Here is a 19,674-nt window from a genome sequence, read left to right on the forward strand (position 1 = left end):
TTATGTTATACCTATTATGTGCACATATACGGAAAGGAATGGTGCCTAATTTTTATTTCATTTCCCAGCCACTACCTCCTAGGCAACTCACAAACAGTCTAACAACAGCTAGTCTGACAAATTATAAATCCAGTTTTCAGTCAACATAAGACAAGGTGATGAGATACCCCCTTATTCCCTCGATTTTCATGAATTCTATATTTCCACATAGAATGGTTAATCTTTAAAAAATATATTATGATCAACAGCACCAATTAACACTATTTTTCTTGTTCAGTCGCACACACATGAAGACTAACAATGGAGTTTCCTTTACGTCACCTTCTTTATAATTACATAGTTTGATGAAGATCACAAGATAGTGCCTTAAAAAAAAAGTCTGCAGGAGCTCAAGGTTATGCTAACATTATGCAGGCATTTTTTTCCTGCAGCCTGAAGGATTTCAAGCTAAATAATACGGAACCCATACATATTCACCAGATACAGTCTATATTCCAGAAAAAGGATATCCTGCCCACCACCCCCCAAATACCAAGATTCAGAAACAATGGTGCTAAATTATTCCTTTCTTTTCACTTGCCAACATCCAAGAAACCAACAAAATAATAAAGTGAACAGAAACATAAATTAAGGAATACAAGGTCTAAAGCTGATCAATGAAAACTGATTTGTTGGAGATCAACAAATCAACCAATCATGACATGGTCAGGAATATAAAACGAACTTGGAGCCTGAAAACTGAGTCAGCAGCATCAAAGAAGTGCTTCTTAGGAGGGTATTCACTTAGTGGGACAGTACCAGCAAAGAAGCCTAAGCCCTAAACACCTGCCTACACCCCCCCCCCCACACACACACACAGAATGGGATGGTCTTAATGAATGGACAGATTTACATGGGATATCCAGTACTGCTAATCTATCAGATATTCATGAACAGCAACCCCAACTGCACCAAAAAAGGGAAGTTTCAAAGCCCCAGTGAAAACTGCAATACCATACTAGCCAAGCAAAGGAAAATCACAGAATGCCTTATGGTGGTTTATTTAAAAATACAGTAACTGGGCCAATTGGTGCCAAAGAAGGATAGAACCTTTTTTATGTATGCAACAACAGCAGCAAGAATACTGATTGCTAAGTATTGGAAGACACAGGATTTACCCACACTGGAAGAATGGCAGATGAAAGTGATGGACTACATGGAATTGGCAGAAATGACCGGCAGAATCCGTGACCAGGGAGAAGAGTCGGTGGAAGAAGACTGGAAGAAATTTAAAGACTATTTGCAGAAATACTGTAAAATTAAGGAATGTTAAAATGATGTCGGATGGAAACTAAGTGGTATTGGTAAAAAGATTATCAAGAATATGTAAATGTCAGGGAACTGACCTCAGAGGGAAAGGAGGTGATAGGGCTCCCAGAGACTGGGAGAGACTCAACAGCCAAAGCAGGGACCAGCAGGGGGAGCGCGGGGTCTCTGGAGGAGGATCTCAGGGATACTGAGAGAGATGCAGCAGCGCAGGCAGGAAGCAGGGGGGAGAAAGGGGTGAGAGACACGTCCAGTGAAAATAGTGGGGAGGTGTCAGAAGCAATTGCAGGGAGACCCATGCTTCGTCGGAAGCTGTCACGTCGTGAGTCCAGGAGACGTGTTTCCGTTAAGGAACTTCTTTGTTGGAGGCGTTTCCGCAAACAGCCACTGTCGGACTCTAACAGTGACTAGAGCAGACATGTCTGAGGAGCTCTGTCACACACAGAGGTTTGTGGGGCCGCACAAACTCTGAAGGGGCACCATTTTAAGCACAAGCAGCTAATCATCCCCTAATAGCAGTCCGACAGTCTCTGTACGCTGCCTGTGCAGGAGAAAGCATCATGAGCGACCCAGCCGGAGCAGGGGGAGGAGCTGATCCAAGCTTGGAAGAAAGATGCCGAGCATTGGAGGTCCAACTGGCGCTGCAGACGGCGAGGCTCGAGGAGAGGAGGGCTCAAGATGCAGACAAGAAGGGGAGAACCACTCAGTTCCCCAGAAAGGTACCAGGATTGGTGCAGAAGTTTGGGGGGGACCCCAAGGATTACCATGCCTTTAGGACTGAAATGCAATATGCCCTGAATGTCCAGTTTGATGAGTTCCCTGATGAGGAATCTCGAGTTGCTTTTGTAATTGGGCATCTTGAGAAGGGCGCGCGAGACTGGGTTCGACCCCTGATGGCAACGCACAACGATATCCTAAAGGACACTATGAAATTTTTTCGTGCAATGGATATCATGTTTTCCAGCGACGTTGAGGAAGGGGCGGTGCGCAGACAGTTAATGGCTTGCAAGCAGGGAAGCAGATCTGTCCGTGAGTACTGGACTGAATTTACCATGCTGATTCACAGATTGGGGTGGGATTTATCGGCAGCACCCATTCAGATGCTATTTGAAGAAGGTCTTTCTTCAGCTGTGAAAGACGAGCTGGCCAGGAGCCCCAGGGCGGTGTCTATGGATCAGCTGACCAAATCTGCGCTGACCATTGGAGCGCGCCAGGAGGCAAGAGCCTTGGAGAGGCGGGAAGGGAGAGGGGAACGTTGGAAGGAGTTACGCATTCCAGACATTCCTGAGCCAGCTTTCCCGCCGGCAGAGCCGATGGAAATCGGAACAGCCCGCGCGCGCGCAGTTTCAAAGCCCAGTGAGGGGGCGAAGAAGGAGGGAAAGGGAGCCCGGAAATGCTATCTCTGCCAACAGCCAGGCCACTTTGCCAGAGTCTGCCCCCAGAGGAAGGAATGGCAAGGGATGGTGGGAACTGTTGAGGGGGAAGAGCAGGGAGAAACGGAGCAGGTAAAAGCCAACGCCTGGTTGCCATCAGGGCACTGCAGCCAGGCCAAAGAGCAGTGAAAGTGCCCCTTCCCCAAGTGCCAGTGCCAGAAGCTCCTCGACCGGCTCTAGTGATTGAAGTGTCGCTAGAGCTGCAAAATGGACACCCCCTAAAAATAAAGGCACTGTTGGACTCAGGCAGCTCCTGCAATTTTATGAGCAAGGAGTTTGCTGCTGAACACCAGATACAGACTATCCCTTTAAGCAACCCCCTGCAGGTGACCACGATCGATGGCAGGGAACTGTTGGGAGGAGGAGTCAGCTTGCAGACCATCCCAATGATAATGAGGGTGGCAAGGCACACAGAACTGATAGCGTTTAATGTGGCCACCTTGGGAGGTGCTCCCATTATTTTGGGAATGAGCTGGCTAGCCCTACATGATCCGCTGGTGGGCTGGCATCAAAGAGTGGTTTCCTTCGGTTCCGCACATTGCTTAGAACACTGCAGGGGGGAAAAGGGGTCAGCAGGGGCCCAAGCCACCCTGGCAGGGACTGAAGTAGTGGAGAAGGGGAAGGTGCCACCACAGTATGCTGATCTCAGCGACGTGTTCAGCGAGAAGGAAGCTGACCAACTACCTCCGCATAGACCCTTTGATTGCCAGATCAATTTACTCCCTGGAGCACAGCTTCCTGTAGGCAAGTTGTATGCCATGTCAGACAGGGAAATGCAGGAGTTGCGAGCGTTCATTGACAAGAACCTGAAGAGGGGCTTCATCAGAGAGTCCAAGGCAGCGGGGGGTAGCCCAGTGTTTTTTGTGGACAAAAAAAACACGGACAAGCCGAGGCTGGTATGTGACTTTCGGGCCTTAAATGCAGTGACAGAGCCGGCGGCTTTTCCTATGCCCAGGATTGATGATATTTTGACCAGGGTGCGGAAGGGAAAGATTTTTACAAAGCTGGACCTAAGGGGGGCGTACAACCTGATACGTATAAGGAAAGGGGATGAATGGAAGACCACCTTGTTCACCCCTTTGGGGGCATTTGAATACTTAGTTATGCCTTTTGGATTACAAACAGGCTCCGCGTGTTTTCAAGCTTTCATGAACCACGTACTGGGGTCTTTGCTCTACAAGAATTGCGTGGCCTTCTTAGATGACGTGTTGGTGTATTCGGAGAATGAGGAGCAACATGTGAGAGACGTCAGAGAAGTGTTGAGCAGGCTGCAAGCCAACCGACTGTGGGTGAAACTGGAGAAGTGTCAGTTTCATACCAAGGAGGTGGAATTCCTGGGGTACCGCTTGTCAGACAAAGGGTTGGCCATGGACCCCGGCAAGGTTCAAGCGGTGCTGGAATGGAAAACACCCAAGACCAAGAAGGATGTGCAGAGGTTCCTAGGGTTTGGAAACTTTTATCGTAAGTTCATCCGCAACTTCGCCCACCTGACGGCGCCCATCACGGACTGTCTCAGCAGCAAAAAGAAGTTTGTTTGGACGGGGGAGGCGGAGCGAGCGTTTGAGGAACTGAAAAGGGCCTTCGCCTCTGGCGAACAACTTCTACATGTGGATTTACAAAAAAAGCTGAGGGTCGAAACAGACGCGTCGGACCGAGCCATAGGGGCGGTGCTTCTTCTGCAGCCGGGGAAGGAGGGGTCGGAGTGGCGACCGTGTGCCTTCTTTTCGCGGAAGCTGAACAAGTCTGAGAGGAACTACACGGTGTACGACCGGGAACTTCTTGCAATTTATGAGGCCTTCCGGAGATGGAGGCACCTACTAATTGGTGCACAACAGAAGGTGCAAGTGTGCACGGACCATAAGAATCTAGAGTATTGGAGATCTGCGCGAGTGCTCAACCAACGGCAGTTGAGATGGGCCCAGGAGTTCTCCAAATTTAACTTTGAGATTTGTTACGTACCAGGCCCGGAGAACGTTAGGGCGGACGCTCTCTCACGCAAACCTGAATATTTGGAGGGAGAGGGTGTACCCGAAGAGACCCATGTCATTCCCGAGGACCGCTGGGTGTGTGGGGCGGCATTGGTGGGGCAAAGGGAACTGGTAGAGGGAACGGGGCAGGATGTATACGCCCAGGACAAACTCAGGAGTCTTAGGAGGGAGGGAGACAAACCCGGGGGTTTTGAGGAGAGAAATGGGGCGTTGTACTACAAGGGAGCGTTATACATACCTGAAGGGGAATTGAGGGAAAAGGTACTCAAGCAACTGCACGATAACCCCACAGCAGGGCATTTTGGGCAACACAAAACCATGTGGCTGGTTACCAGGGAATTCTGGTGGCCCAAGGTCAGGGAAGATGTGCGTGAATATGTGAGAGGGTGTGACCGTTGCCAACGAGCCAAGGGGGAGAGGCGGGCACCGGCAGGTTTATTAGAACCACTACCCACGCCGGAAAGACCGTGGGAGGCAGTGGCAATAGATTTTATGACTGATTTGCCCAGGTCCAAAGGGAAAACAGCCATTATGGTGGTGGTAGATCTGTTAACCAAGATGGCACACTTTATAGCCTGCTCACATGCGGTCACAGCAGAAGAAACCGCCAAATTGTTTGTGGAAAATGTGTTTAGGTTGCATGGCGCCCCCTTGAGGGTGGTTTCGGACCGAGGGAAACAATTTACTTCCAGGTTCTGGAGGAAGCTCATGAGCTTACTGCATGTAGAGGTTAATTTCTCTACTGCCCGTCATCCAGAAACCAACGGGCAGGCGGAAAGAGCTAATGGTGTCCTCCAGCAATATTTGAGGTGTTATGTTAATGACAGAGAGAATGATTGGGTGGAGAAGCTGGCGTTGGCAGAATTTGCTTACAACAATGCAGAGAACGTGTCCACGGGAATGAGCCCTTTTTTGGCCAATCACGGGTGTCATCCCCGAGCCTTCCCAGGGGGGGAGGGGGAGAACTGGAGCGTTCCAGCAGCAGAACAGTTCGTTGAAGAAATGGAAGCGATCCATCGCCAACTCCAACTTAATTTAAACCGGGCGAAGGAGGAATATAAGAGGCAGGCAGACAAAACCAGAAGGGAAGGGGAAAGCCTTAGGGTGGGAGACCAGGTGTGGCTGTCCACCCAAGGGTTACCATTTAAAGGAGGTTGTAAGAAGTTAAGACCCAAAAGACTGGGCCCATTTGAAGTCACGCAACAGGTCAACCCAGTGGCTTTCAGACTCCGGTTACCGAACCACATGAAGTTGCACCCAGTGTTCCACAGATCGTTGCTGTCACCGTATATAGGGGACAGAGAGGGGAGGGTCAATAGGGGACCAGCGATGGAGGAAAAAGAACACAGCTACCATGCAGCGGAGATCCTAGATTCCAGGTGGAAAGGAGAGCAAGTAGAGTATTTGGTAATGTGGGAAGGGGAACCGGAGTCGGAAAACACCTGGGTCAGAGCAGAGGATGTAGATGACGAGGTTCTAATTGAAACTTTTCATCAGAGATTCCCTCGGAAACCCCAGCCAGTGGCAAGGTTCCGGAGGGAATACTTCGCCACCACAGACGAAGAAGAGGAGTTGGAGGGGTTCTCTGATTCCGAGGTGGAGGAGGATTCAGCGAGTCGGAACAAAGACCGATGGAGGGAGATGTTCGAGACGTCGGAAGATGAAGAGGATTCGTTTCGGGGTTTCAGCTCCTCACCGCCCAGAGGAGAGGGAGGGGGCGGGGGGGAAGGGGGCCCTGGAGGGGAGGTGGATGTCAGGGAACTGACCTCAGAGGGAAAGGAGGTGATAGGGCTCCCAGAGACTGGGAGAGACTCAACAGCCAAAGCAGGGACCAGCAGGGGGAGCGCGGGGTCTCTGGAGGAGGATCTCAGGGATACTGAGAGAGATGCAGCAGCGCAGGCAGGAAGCAGGGGGGAGAAAGGGGTGAGAGACACGTCCAGTGAAAATAGTGGGGAGGTGTCAGAAGCAATTGCAGGGAGACCCATGCTTCGTCGGAAGCTGTCACGTCGTGAGTCCAGGAGACGTGTTTCCGTTAAGGAACTTCTTTGTTGGAGGCGTTTCCGCAAACAGCCACTGTCGGACTCTAACAGTGACTAGAGCAGACATGTCTGAGGAGCTCTGTCACACACAGAGGTTTGTGGGGCCGCACAAACTCTGAAGGGGCACCATTTTAAGCACAAGCAGCTAATCATCCCCTAATAGTAAATATGGATTGACAATGGTTATAAACACATGGTTATGATAGGTTAAGATACTGAGTAAAGATAAATGACAGAGGGTAAGGATTTGCTGAATTAAATATCTGAACTGGAATACAAAAAGGGAGGTGTGAGGAGGTCAGGAAACTAGTAAATGAAGTATAAGATATGAAATTATTGATCTTTTTCTTTTCTTTTTTCTTTTTGTTAACTGTTTTCTATTTTGTATTTTTCATGTGTTCTGTTTTTGTACTTTTGTAGTTTTTTTCTTTTTTAAGGTTATTTTTTGTTCTTATTTGTTAAGTCTAAACTTTGAAACTTTTTAATGTTTGTAAAATCTCAATAAATATTATTTTAAAAAAATACAGTAACTGGAACGCCACAATATGTTCAGTTTTACTAATACATTGGGGATGCAGAATTTTGTTTTCAAGTGAGACAGTGCTCTGTAATCAGACTGAGTGGGCGAGAAACCTGATCAAAAAAAGAGCTGAATCCCCTTTGCACCCCCTGCATGCACACAGACACTTTTCTCTTAGATGAGTTTACCACAGAGCTGGCTGAAATTTAAAGTGTCCAGAGTGGAAACTACACACATATTTTAAAAAGTTCTGGAAATGCTTTTTTTTAAAAAAGTGTTTTTAAAAATACATTGAATTTTCGCCATCTAGTGTCACATTGTATACTGCACTTAAAACACACCTAAAACATTTTATTTCCAGATGTATAGCTGAGTCCCGGGAAGACAATCTGCAGAGAGGTTATCACCATTATCACCTTTTGCACTTAAAAAAATAAATCCACCCATTTTTATGTACAAGGTGGTGGACACTCATTTCTTGGAGGTTTCGAAGCAGAGGCTGGATGGCCATCTGTCATGGATGATCTAGTTGAGATTCCTGGATTGCAGGGGGATGGGCTGGGTGAGACTCGGGGTCCCTTCAAATGTCATGATTCTAAACAGGTTTGCTGCCATCACATTTAAGCCTCAGATTTGAAGCAATTACTGACAGCATAACTAGGTCAGGCATTCAGGCCATACTCAAAATCTGAAAGAACACAGAAATTAGGGCAAGAACCATTAGTATTCAACACCTACAAGACTGTGATTTCATTGATAATACAGTGGTACCTCGGGTTAAGTACTTAATTCGTTCCGGAGCTCTGTTCTTAACCTGAAACTGTTCTTAACCTGAAGCACCACTTTAGCTAATGGGGCCTCCTGCTGCGCCGCCGGAGCACGATTTCTGTTCTCATCCTGAAGCAAAGTTCTTAACTTTGAGTTAATATTTCTGGGTTAGCGGAGTCTGTAACCTGAAGCGTATGTAACCTGAAGCACATGTAACCTGAGGTACCACTGTACCAATATCTGCATTTTCACTCACCCACACACACCCAGTGGAAGTTTGGGGAAACTTTCTCCCTCTGGAAAACTGGGAACTTCTATCTCTTCCCTGACACTAATGTCATAAATCAACAGAGACTTGATTTTACATGTTTGGCTTCTTCGGAGATCAAACTATTCATGTTGTGTATTGAATACTTCAAAAGACTTTTCCAGTAGCCCAAAGTAGCTAAAATGAAAAATTATTCACTGAAGTGTGTTTGTAACCACTTCTGATGTGTAAGTAACCAGTGTTTAAAGAACAAATTCTCCCCAACTGAACAAATGTGTGGCACAGTGTGGAAAGGATTCTGAAATGTTATCCTGGAGACCTTTATAAACCTCTTATTGTATGTCTTCTTGTTGTTGTTTAGTCATTTAATCGTGTCCGACTCTTCGTGACCCCATGGACCAGAGCACACCAGGCACGCCAGGCATTGTATGCCTAGCCATTTGCTATTCTACAGATGGCCTCTATTAATTTACGGTATACAGTGGTGCCCCGCAAGACGAATGCCTCGCAAGACGGAAAACTCGCTAGACGAAAGAGTTTTCCGTTTTGGAGGTGCAAGTTCCTGTGGGGTTTTTTCCCCTCCCCCCTTTTTCAAAGCCGCTAAGCCGCTTATCAGCTGATCCGATCAGCAGATAAGCCGCTAAAAGCCGCTAATAGCACTAATCTGCTAATCCGTCAATGGGCTTGCTTCGCAAGACGAAAAAACCGCTAGACGAAGAGAATCACAGAACGGATTCTTTCCGTCTTGCGAGGCACCACTGTACTTCTAATGCACACTGAGAACTTGATCAATGCTCTAAATAAATTTAAATGTTAATGTTTATGCCAATGTGCCTTATATTTTTGGTATAATCTTTTCCCCAAGGTGGGGAGGAGAGCAGTGAAGCTAATAGAAGATAACAACAGGGAGGGACCGGCTGTTCCCAGGAAAGGCAAGGGCTAAATTCTAGCTCAGATTGGGAGAAGGGGAGATACAAGCTCTAGAAAAAATAGCGGAAAAGCGAAAGGAACAATGGCGCCTTTGCCATTTTAAGAGTGGCTGGTCACAGAGAAGCAGAGCTCAGAAGGTATCTGAAATAAGGGACTCTGAGGAAGAATAGTTAAAGATAAGAACCATTTACAAGATTATTTGTTAATACGCAATAAAAAGTTATAAAAGAACAAGAAGCGTTTGTGTGGTGATCTGAAGAGGACAACGACCAGCCCTGACAATTAGGAATTTTCTTAATTCAACTCTCCCCCCCCCTTGAAAAACCCATCTCTCCTTTTGGCAAAGGCTTCAAGCAGCACAAGAGAGCAGCATCCCTCCACCATTGTATGTCCACAGCATCTGCATGTAAGAGGTTCCACTTATCTGTCCTGGCTAACAGACTGATCCTGCCTTAATAAGACAGCACCTTTATTATTTTATTTTATACCGTACCATCTGTGTACACAGCATTTTACAACAAACAGGTATGACAGGTTCCTAATGCCCCCCCTCACCCTGAGGAGATGCCAACCATCTACAGATCCCAATATTCAGGCTAAGGTGGTCTCCCTCAACCACCCCCCCCCAGGGCTCATTCCTAACCATCTTACCCTAACAGGAAGAGATGCCTAGTTTTCAAAAATGATTTCCCCCTGTACTTTGTCTGAATTAGTTTATAACATAATCAGTCAATTCAGGATTCTTGTTTAATTTTTCTGTGTATACACAGGGCAACAGAGGAAGGGGAGAAATGGAGGCCCGTGTAGGTAGGGGAAGAATATGTGATCATTTCAATTACTCGTCCTTTGGCTTGGCTACAGAAAGATACATTGGTGCCCCGCAAGACGAATGCCTCGCAAGACGGAAAACCCGCTAGACGAAAGGGTTTTCCGTTTTTGAGCTGCTTCGCAAGATGAATTTCCCTATGGGCTTGCTTTGCAAGACGAAAACATCTTGCGAGTGTTCCAATTTTTTTCCGCTTTTTCCCCCTTTTCTAAGCCACTAAGCCGCTAATAGCCTTTTAGCCACTAAGCCGCTAAGCCTTTAATAGCCGTTAATCCGCTAAGCTGCTAATAGGGTTGCTTCGCAAGACGAAAAAACCGCTAGACGAAGAGACTCGCGGAACGGATTATTTTCGTCTTGCGAAGCACCACTGTACAGAGTCAACTAAGTAGTTACACTAACGGGAGCCAGTCCAGTAAGTCCTGCTAGCACAATGGGGCTCTCCTTCCGTGGTAGTTTTTCAGCAGAGTTTGGATGGCCTCTGCCAAGTATGGTCTAGTTGAGATTCCTGCATCACAAGGGGTCAGACTAGATGACTCTCCGGGACCCTTCCAACTCCACCATTCTATGATTCTGTGATAACCAGAATGGTGAGGGGAGCTGGGAGCATACAGATACATAGGAGGAAGGCCGTTCCATCAGGCAAGCAGAAAGGCTGCACTGACAGGTCAAATCTCATCAGTGCTACTTTGAATTCCGCAGTCTTTTTTAAAAAATAATATTTTATTAGGTTTTATCCATAAAAAAAGTTTTAAAAAATACAAAAGACGAAAAAGATACAAAATTACAAAATACAAAAATACAGACATTAAACACAACAAAAGAAAAGAAAAAAACACATATAAAAAGACAAAAATTCCTTCTTTCTTAATTTCTCCTCTTTGATTAACTTATTTTCCTGACTCCCTCGCGTCTCCCATTTTTGTATCCCTTTTGAAAGTTAGTTCAGCAAATTCATGTCCTATTAGTCTATCTATTTGTTAATCCAATCTTGCATTTTACCTTGTTGCTAAAACCCCTGCAATTCATTTCAATGTCCTCAACATTCAAAAATTTTACAATATTTCTGCAAATACATTTTAAATTTCCTCCAGTCTTCTTCCACCAACTCTTCTCCCTGATCTCGGATTCTGCCAGTCATTTCGGCCATCTCCATATAGTCTATTGAATTCCGCAGTCTATACCCTATCTAAGCTAGAAAGGCATCCCAATATATTGTGGGATTGTATTCAATGCAAGAACACAGCTCTTCAATATAAACTGTTCACAGTACTACTTCCTCTGCTGATACCCCAAACCAGAGTCTGCACAGCTCGCAGATACTACCATTACCTATCCAGGTAACCAGGTGCCTAAAGTGGAACAGCACCTTCTGCAAAGTAGAACACCAGATAGCAATTAGCTTTCACATGCAACAAGTTCAGTTATTCTTCTTTATCTCTCTCTTTTGCTAGAAATCTCTGCTCTTACAGGCATTCATCTTAATGTTTGGGGCTTTGGTTATTTCATTCTACGAGGTAGTTCTGCAAGTCTGAGATAAGGGAAGCAGGTTTTTCATCTGCCCTAAAACCTACCAAAGGGGATAAGAATATGTGGCATGCAGCCGAACAGGAAGCAGAGCTTAATTTTCCCAACATATTCTTTCCACACTATTTTGTGAAGAAATTCTGGGGGCAAAACTATTTAGAAGCAGCCTGTAACATGATCTTACTGCTATTTCATGGGTCAGAGTATGAGTGATGCGCTAGAGGCTTTATTTTAAAACAAGAACTGTATTCTCGGGAATATACAAGACGAATCGACCATTATAACTTAAATATAGCCCTGTCCAGAATTATTTGCAGTACAGTACGGTGGGTTTCATGTTTAAGTATTGCCACCTTCTCTGCTCCAAATTACAGAAAGTTTTATGAAGACTTTGAGCAGATCCCTGAATAATTTCGTTTCATACTTCCTCTACTGTGGCCCATCAATTACCATTTGAATTCACATTTTTTCATTTAAGTGGTAGAAGAAATATGTGTGAACTGCTAATAGTGATCTCAATTATCTGCTTGCTGGTGATTATATAGTCAAAAATGCTCCATCCATTCACAAGAGGGAAGTTTAAGCAAGCTAAGAGAAACCCTGAGTTTTGCAGAAGTGCACAAAACTTTTAAAATAAAAGACTAAGGATGGCATACAAACCGGCATGATGTCCTGAGAGCCTGTGTGGACTAGAGTCCATAGTCCCACACAGCTGACTGAGTGGCCTTGGACCACTTACTGCCTCTCAGCAGTTCCTACTTCACAGGGTTGTTGCGAAGATGAAATGTGAGAGTGGGAGAAACTGTGTGTGCCACGTTAAGCACCTTGGAGGGAAAGTGAAATATAAATGTAATAAAAAAATGGCAAAGGTTTCAGTCTGCCCATGAAATGAGCAGTATTCACCTAACAGTATTTCCCATTTCTTTTTTCCTCCCTGAGAGCAAATTTCAGGGAACCTGGGGTGGGGGAGAGGAAATTCTGTCTTATCTGCTCACATGTGGAATCATGGATATTGCCCTTAAGGGGCAACCAACCCAAAACAGTTCATTGGGCACTAAGAATGCTGATGGAGAAAAATAAAACAGAGGATGGGGAATAGAACGGTATGGTTGGAACATTGAACCAAACCACACTGCACTGCAGATACCACTCGTTTTTCCAGATTAAATATAAATGTCATATTAATGCCAAAAAAACCCATACCTTTATACTTCTGCCTTCATCTTATTCCCTGCTTACTTTCCACTTTAGAAAGTTTGCGTAGTATAATGTGTTTTTATGTTGGCCACTAGTAACATCCGTGTTTTCTCCAAGTATTTCAAAAACTAGATTGTTTAGATTAAGCTTAATTTGCATACTAGCTATGCAATAACCATTAAGTCAAATAAATAACTGATAGCATTAAAGCTAGGTAGTAAATCAGGTAAATGCCACAGCTAAACCACACGCAATGTAATTTGTGCCACTTTTGAGTAAGAAGGCATACGATCATTCCACTGTTTCAATCCATAATTCTTTCCCGACATGTTACCAGGTTGTATGTCTTTTCAGAAGAAAAGCATGCAATGCACTGCTATCTCAAAACAGAAAGTACTACGGAAATGTAGCTCTTGATGCTGATTATTGTGGTTTCTATGGGAATACAACACTTGTCACAGTTCTGATATAGTGATGAAATTAAGTTCCTTGGTTGATTAACCTTTAAAGACATGGACTTTGTGTCATTATCAAGGCTCATGATCCACTAACCTGTATTTCCAGTTGAACTACAAACTATACAGTACTTCCACAGGGATTAATATATTTCCCTAGACATTTTTTCAGATGACAAACTTGTACCTTGCCTAATGCTCCCCAAATAAACTACTGGGATAATCGATTTTATACAAACTTTAGTAGTGCTTTAAAATTCATTAGACTTTGTCTGCTTTTTCTTTTGAGGGGTACACCTAAACTTTTTCTCATAAAATGTTTGCCTTAAGCTAACTTAAGCAAGAGGCATAAGCAATATGAATTCACGCAGACTATTACCCCAAATATATGCTGATTTTCAGACAAAAGGAATCAAAAGCAGTGATTTTCATATTACATGCGGAAGACGATGCAAAAAATCAGTCTAAATCACAATTGAAGTGACCCAAAGAAAGCCTTCCCAAACTAGAGTATTAAAGAGTGCTGTCATTATGAATGTCAACTACATATATCGGTCTCCTTTGGATTCTCACATTGCTTCATGGAGCTCAAGATGATAGACATGGGGCTATTCCACTTTATCCTCTACCACACTGTAAGGTACATTGGATACGCCATTGTCTCTGAGCCTAAAGCCACCTAGTGAGCTTCATGGCTGAATTTTTACCTTCTACCTATTGCCCTGCTTCTCAGCAATGCTTCCCCTCTAGGGAAGTACAACCCAGAGTTATCAAAAAATGGAAACCTTTTCTATCTTGAGAATTTTATCAGGAGGGATCTCTTAGAACCCAGGGTTGAATCTGACTCAAGAGCTCTGTTACTTGTCTACCTTTGGTCATTCTTCCATACATGAACTGGAATTGCCTTAAAGTGTCTCAATGCAATTAAATATATAGCATGTGCAGGGGGAAAACCCAATTCATAAGCAGCTAAAGCATCCTAAGAGACCTTGGAGAGTCTTGCTTTTCCCCCTAGACTGAAGTTACACCCAACTTAAGGTCTATTTAGCAAACAACATTTCTTACCTTCTCAAATGCTTGTATAGCCTACCACCCTACCCTGCCAAGCCAAGTCAGCACAACTAATTACAGGTCACATACATGAAATCAACCAAATGCCTCTAAAGCAAATGTTTGTCTAAGTAAGAAAGAGTCATGCTTTTATAATATGTAATCTGAACATAGTGCAAGGAGCAGGCAGTTCCACAACTCTAAACTCACACAGCAACTCCAGTTTATGCTGTCAATACACAAAACAAGTTTCACTTTAAAATACATAATTGAAAGCCAAGTGCCACCAAACTTAAATGGTTATTAATATATTTGCATGAAAGTCCTACAGTACCTCATAGTTTCAAGCTATGCTTAGACTGAAGGCCTGTTCAGATGCTACTTATCAGCAAAAAAAATCAAGCAAGCACAGGTCTTGAACACAGTGAGGGGACACAGGAGAACCCTAACTAACATCTCAGTAGCCTTTAGGCAAATGTGGCAGTCTTCACTGCACTGTACAAGAATCAGATTTTAAAAAAATGTTTAATTGTTACTAAAGCAGTTTCAAAGCATACACAATTTTATCTTGCCACAATAATTTTTAAATTCAGATGACACATTCAGACAGCATATATATTCCACAGTGTTATAAATTGGGATAGGAAAGCTATTTGCCACATGGCTCCTGAGTTACGGGCACAAAAACAGAATGGCTAGTCACCATTTTTCTCCCCAATGCAGCAGCACTTTCTGTTATTTTTGAGAGAGAGAATATATTTGGTTCTTTTTGCAATTTGTGGTCATAGAATCATAGAGTTGGAAGAGACCACAAGGGCCATCGAGTCCAACCCCCTGCCAAGCAGGAAACACCATCAGAGCACTCCTGACATATGGTTGTCAAGCCTCTGCTTAAAGACCTCCAAAGTAGGAGACTCCACCACACTCCTTGGCAGCAAATTCCACTGTCAAACAGCTCTTACTGTCAGGAAGTTCTTCCTAATGTTTAGGTGGAATCTTCTTTCTTGTAGTTTGGATCCATTGCTCCGTGTCCGCTTCTCTGGAGCAGCAGAAAACAACCTTTCTCCCTCCTCTGTGTGACATCCTTTTATATATTTGAACATATATGGTATTTAGAGGGTTGTGACCAGCCATAGCAAAACAGGTCATAAAGAGAACACATTGGGACTTAAGTTTAGGTACGCAGAGGACAGCAACACCCAGTGAACTTCATGGCTGAGTGGGGATTAGAACCCGGGTCTCCCAAGTCCTAGTCCTACAGGCACTCTAACCAAGACACCACACTGGCTCTCACTGGGGTGAACCATTTTCTTTCAGTTTGCCAAGTCACAGCAAAACAGCTAGATCTCCCCTGCTGCGCCCCACCTCTGCAAGAGAGAAGCAATCCATTTGTTTGCAAACCACAAAGTGTCTGTCCCCTCACAACTGCTTCTTCACAGCTCATTTAGCACATCAAAAAGCTTCCTGGGGAGCAAACAGAAAGGGAACCCTAGCCAGAGATCTCAAGATCTCCTTTGCTAGGTGGAATGAGTCACAAAAAACCGGCTGGCAACCATTTAATTTCGAACGCTGATTCCACAGTATAGTAAAATTGGGTAGTCATGCAACAGCAAAGAATCAAACCATTCAGTGTTGTTCTGGCCTATCAGTTAATTCCTTCTCCTCCAACCAAGACTATGTTAACAATGGAAGCTAGGAGTTCATTTTGCACTTCAACTGAATTTAAACTCAGTAACAACTGACACTTGTGAAACAGCCTGCAAGAGTAACCATTTGGCATATTACATAATCTGCATGCACAACAAGTATACACATTTCTGTATGACAAGAGCTCGTTCCCCTTTCGTGGCAACTCCTCCTAACTAGGAAGCTCCCTTTACGACTAAAAGCTGTCTCATTTAGATCAGCACAATACTGTGGCTAGATAATGATATAGACGTTTTTATAGTCTCAAGGGTCAGGCCTGTATTGCAGATGCCATAGCAACAAACACTGTCCATTTGGACATTAGGTCAAGCACCTGTTACAGAAGGCTGCTTATTTTGGTTTAATGTGTTGTCTGAATTAATAAGCCGGTGTTTGTGATTAGCAGAAAAGCCAGAAAGATTGCAAAGTATGACAGTATCTCTTGGAAGATATATATCTTATCAAGAAGATCAGGTAAGATCCAGGTATTTATTGCAGTCCTCCATATTCACTGCTCTGAAAACTTCAGCTATGTTATGCAGTTTCCTAAGATTTCTAAGTTAATTCATAATAAGTAAAAATTAAAAAGTTGGGTTAAAGTTCAAGACTGGGTTTTTGCAACACACATCATTGCAGTCATTAATATGGCTTGTTGAATAATAAGGGAACGGAAAAATGGTGAAGAAAGAAAAGTTTCCTGTCCCCTCCTGACCTCTGAAGTCACCTATACCCCCTGAAAATCATCTCTGGATGGGGGAGTCCTCATGGGGGGGGAGGAGCTTAAGACATCATGGTGGAGGGAGATCAGCCAGATCGTGGATCCTAAAGCAAGTTAACTTAAAGAAATCCACAGAAGTGTTTTCTACCCCTCCACTCCCCTGCACACCATCTCACATGGTTCTGGAACCCCCTTCTGATTCCCTGGACAGACTATTTGGGACACAGGTGGCTTCATGAGGAAGAGGATATCGGAAACTGTCCTTCCACAAACCTCTCTAAATTAGTTTACGTTAAGATGAAAGCAGTGATGTATGGAAGTGAGAGCTTGTCCATAAAGAAGGCTGACCGCCGAAGAATTGATGCTTTTGAATTATGGTGCTGGAGGAGATTCTTGAGAGTCCCATGGACTGCAAGAAGATCAAACCTCTCCATTCTGAAGGAAATCAGCCCTGAGTGCTCACTGGAAGGACAGATCCTGAAGCTGAGGCTCCAATACTTTGGCCACCTCAGGAGAAGAGAAGACTCCCTGGAAAAGACCCTGATGTTGGGAAAGATGGAGGGCACAAGGAGACGGGGACAACAGAGGACGAGATGGTTGGACAGCGTTCTCAAAGCTACAAACATGAGTCTGACCAAACTGCGGGAGGCAGTGGAAGACAGGAGTGCCTGGCGTGCTCTGGTCCAGGGGGGTCACAAAGAGTCGGACACGACTAAACAACTAAACAACAACAGGATGAAAGCCTCTATCCAGAAAGTCCACCACCACACAATTATCATACCGCTTTTCACAAGATCTGAAATGGAAACAAGTATTAAGTACTTAGAACATAAATAAAAATATAAAATGTCATGACCTAGGTTTTTACTGCCAGAGATAATTCCCACCATAAAATATAAGAATTAAATCTACTGATTACAGGAACACGCTAAACTAACGTAGGTTGTAACAGGTAACTTATTCAAGTATAACTTATTCAACTAAGGCTTCTCTTAAACGACAAGGGCCAGGATCTTGAGAATGCTGAGAAACTAGATTTCATTTTAATGAGAGTAAATTGGCTTCACAAAAGGGCCTCAAGGCTACACTAGGCCAGTTTGCAGCAAATAGCTCCAGGCTAGAAAATTTAAAGCGCAAGAGCTACAAAATGTAGCATATTTAATGAACAACTCGGATCCCAAAAACCTTCAAAAGACATATAGCAAAGTTCATATAGAGAGAGACACAGAGAATATTGAGACTACACTCAACAACTCAACCTTGCATTTCTGTATTGAAGTAAAGCTTTTTGGATAGTGGCAGCCTTTATAGTATTCCTAAGAAATCTATGCCAAGCTCATTCTACTAAGTAGACGCTTAGAAAAGTTAGTAGAGACTAATCTCTTCCACCAGGTATCCAAATAAAAAAAAATGTTCTCAGCATTCTTGTTCTCATTTTTAAAACTGAAGTTATTACTCTGTTTTATAATATTGTATGTAGTTTTACTATAGGAACTGATTTGCCGGCTCCAGGGGACCCAAAAGTAAGGCATACAGAACATTTAAAAGTGAACATGTCATCCTCATGAAGATGGGAGCAAGTCTCAAGTTTCCAACATCCATGTTTCCCAAATCAATGAACTGCCTGGTGCACTTAAGGAAAGTGCATTAAGGCAATCAGATGGGTGGGAACATTTCTCAGCTCTTCAGTTTGTTTTGTTGCAGCTCCTGAAAGGCATTCTCAATTAGGGGTGGGGGCAATTCTGGAAGAACTAAGCAAAATATATGGCCAAGCTTAGAATTACATTAGCCAGCCTCTGATTCCAACCCGAAGCAGCGGCCACCAGAAAAGCTGGAGAAATGAATCCAAGTGGAGCAGACAAGCCCCTCCCCCCTCAGGACACGAGCAGAGGAAAGACAGAGCCCAACACATGTCTGGATTCAAAGCTCACCTTTCCGTCTCCTTAGGCCAGCTGCCCTCCGTCCTGCCCTCCGCGCCGCGTCCGCCCTGCACCTCGACGCCCCAGCGAGTCCGCAGCCTCCGCCCCGAAGCGACTCCCTTCTCCCGCCCGCCTCCTCCTCCGCCCGCCCTCCCGAGCTGATTGGCCGCCGCCAGGGCGCCGCCTCCCATTGGCCAGCCTCGCGTCCCGCTTCCCCGTGTTCTTCCTCCGTGAGCTGTCCATCAAGGCTGCTGGCTTCCTGGCGCAGGCTGAGGGCAGTTCGGGATGGAGCCGCGAGGTGGAAGGCGGGGCTTCACTTCCTCCTCCTCTTCTGAGGAGACCCGAGCCTGGGGGCGGGGCTTAGCAGAGCGCTGTTCCTACGCGGAGGGACACACGCAGCCAGTGCCTCAGTCGCCTCACGCCCGGCAGCCGCCTCTTGGCCGGCGCCCCGCTCCGGCTGGGCGCAGGGGACGGCGCCGCTTTGAAGGCCTTCTGGACCCTGGAGACGAGGGACCTGAGGCATGAGGGGTCTTCTTGGCCTTGGGCTCCAGCTGCTCTTTCTGGTGGCCAGGCGGGGGCCCCGGGCCCTCGGCAGGTGGACTCGGTGGCCCTTGGCTGTTCTGATGCCAGGCTGCTCTTGCAGGGACCCCACGTCCTGCAGCTGCTTCGCCTCCTGGTCTGGCTCTGGTCTTCTTCTTCACCTGCCCCCTGGATGTGCTCGGTCTTCTTCTTGCTCTTCCAGGCCACGAGGGGGAAGGCAGGGCTCCTGGTGCTGGGTCCCCAGGCCTCAGGAGAGGGACTTCTCCTGGCGCCCCCAGCAGCCTCCACGCTGCCGGGGTCACCAACAAGGCTGCTGCTTCTGCAGCTGGGACTTCAGCTAACCTCCTGCGGCCGCCGCCGCCTCCTTCTCCAAGCCCCCTAGGGTCTTCCTCTTTTCCCATCTTCAGACTTGGCTGCTTGTCACTCCCGCTTCCTCGCGGTCCGATATGTGATTTTTAAAATAAAATTTAAAAATCAGCTAAGCCACCCAAGAGGTGTTGAGCCAAGG

The sequence above is a fragment of the Podarcis vaucheri genome, assembly GCF_965113315.1.
Source record: "Podarcis vaucheri genome assembly, chromosome: 5".
Classification (NCBI taxonomy): Eukaryota; Metazoa; Chordata; class Lepidosauria; order Squamata; family Lacertidae; genus Podarcis; species Podarcis vaucheri.